We start from the raw sequence: 2,705 nt of genomic DNA on the forward strand, positions 1-2,705 counted from the left end.
CCCCTCCCTTTCTTTCTTTCTTTGCTTTTGTTTTTTTCCAGACAGTCTCATGTATCCAAGGCTAGACTTGAGCCTTCTGTGTAGCAAATAATGACCTCGGACTTCAGGTCACCTTGCCTTCATTTCTTGAGTGCTGAGATTATCAGCATGCAGCCTCATGTCCAGCTAGCCAGCACAAAACTCTTTTAGAATTTAGACTCTCAGATATGCAGGACCAATAATTATAGGAATCCTTTAAGATTTTTAAAAAATAAATCTAGGGATTTTAAAAAAATATTTATTTATTTTATATGGGTGCACTGTTGCTGTCTTCAGATACACCAGGCACACATCAGCTCCCATTACACATAGTTGTGAGCCATCCTGTGGTTTCTGGGAATTGAACTCAGGACTTCTGAAAAAGCAGTCAGTGCTCTTAACCGCTGAGCCATCTCTCTAGCCCTGAATCTTTGAAGTTTTATGTTATAAAGACAGGTATTTTGGCTATGCCAGTGCCTGGCAAATACAGAAGTGGATGCTCACAGTCATCTATTGAATGGAACACAGGACCCTCAATGGAGGAGCTAGAGAAAGTACCCATGGAGCTGAAGGGGTCTGCAACCTTATAGGAGGAACAGCAATATGAACTAACCAGTACCCCCCAGAGCTTGTGTCTCTAGTTGCATATGTAGCAGAGGATGGCCTAGTCAGCCATCAATGGAAGGAGAGGCCCTTGGTCTTGTGAAGATTATATGCCCCAGTATAGGGGAATGCCAGGGCCAGAAAGCAGGAGTGGGTGGGTTGGGGAACAGGGGGAGGGGAGAAGGTATAGTAGATTTTTGTAGAGAAAACTAGAAAAGGGGATAGCATTTGAAATGTAAATGAAGAAAACATCTAATAATAAAAGAAAAAAAAGACAGGTATTTTGTAAGGTAGTAAATGGGCATAATTGCATAAAGAACTCCACACTTTGATAGCTGAAGTTTGCTTTGTTTCTCAAATAAAAGTTGTATTAATGAAAAAAAACCTGAGTGCTAAATGTGAATGTGTTTTGTGGTCACTGTGGGAAATTAGTCATCTGCAGTAGGTATGGGCTGCGGTTTGCAGCTTGGGTGGTAGTATCTGAGTAGCCTGAAGGAGGACTTGAGTTCAATCACCCACAGATTACACAATTGGGTGTGGTACCAGGCATCCGTAACCCCAGCAGATGGATGTAGATGCCTCAGCAGGGGCATGTAGTCTTGGCACATTACAGGTTCAAGGGCAGCTTAGAATCCATTAGCCCCAAAAGAGGAATCCGTCTGCAATTCCTCTCTTGATTTGAATCACTTGAGTCAGAATGATTTGAATCTTTTTTTTTTTTCTTTTACTGATTCTGTCTCAAAAGTCTGAGAGAAAATTTAAGGATGGTAAATTTATTTTACGAGAAAGATTTCTTTGTTGATGAGTCTGTAGTCAAAGGTTTATTCACTACTTAAGTCAGTGACCTTATTAAATAAATATTCTATACTAAAATATCAACTCTATCCACACCTAACCTGGGAATATTGGAAATATTTTAGTGGGAAGTTAGGTAAAATTTCTTGGGTCTTTGCAGACAGCCAAAGGCACATCTTTGGGTTGGGAAGATGGCTTATTTATTTATTTATTTATTTATTTGGCAAAAGGCCTGTCACATGCAAGCCTCAAGACCTGAATTAGCATCCCAGCACTTACATAAAAGTTGAGTAGGAACCGGACGTCATGGTGCATGCCTTTAATCCCAGCACTTGGGAGGCAGAGGCAGGCGGATTTCTGAGTTCGAGGCCAGCCTGGTCTACAGAATGTGTTCCAGGACAGCCAGGGTTACACAGAGAAACCCTGTCTCAGAAAAAAAAAAAAAAATTGAGTGGGGCTGGGGTGCTCATCTGTAACCTGCCAGCTGGGATCCTGAGATATGCAGATACCTGGAGCTTGCTGGACAGCCAGTCTTGCCAATTGCTTTGTTCAGAGTAGAGATTCTAGGTTTGACAGAGTTGCTCTGATTTCAAACATACTGCCCATCAATTCTTCAGTTCACCTGTATGCATAGTTTACAGGTCACCATGTTTGGCAGAAAAATGTAACTAGTTCAGTCTAGGAGCAACAAAGCAATAGAGGAAGACACCGGACATTGATTTCTGGCCTCCATGTGCACACACACACACACACACACACACACACACACACAGAGGCACACATACACCACACACATGTGCACACACACATGCACGTGCACACACACTTGCATATACAACTTCGCATCTTGGACTGGAGACATCCATTATTAAGTGCTTGGTATACTGTTGCTTTAGTGACACTATTCCTGTGGAGATGTAAACAATGTCCACTCCCTTCAGACAGGGAACTGATGACAGATTAAAGTATAGTACCACAGAAGTTCAACTTGGTGAATCAACATTTTATTGGGGCTACTTCCAGTAATGTGGGTGGAGGGGCTACTTATAGGGGCAGAAATGACTCAGAGACAGCTATATCGTCAAAGCTCACCCTGGGATTGGTAAGAGTTCACAAAAGCTGGAAAATAAGTGTACAACACTCAGACAGTTCAGCAGGTTGGAGAGCGTGTCCTTTCCAGATAGCTTAGTCTGAGCCTCTTCCAGGCATCTAAATTGGTCTCTGTTTCTTTTAAGTAGCTCTGCTTGCCTGAGAGTGTCTCTCAGCAGTCTTTATTGCTTACATATGCT

Source organism: Mus musculus, chromosome 10 (genome assembly GCF_000001635.26).
Source record: "Mus musculus strain C57BL/6J chromosome 10, GRCm38.p6 C57BL/6J".
Lineage (NCBI taxonomy): Eukaryota > Metazoa > Chordata > Mammalia > Rodentia > Muridae > Mus > Mus musculus.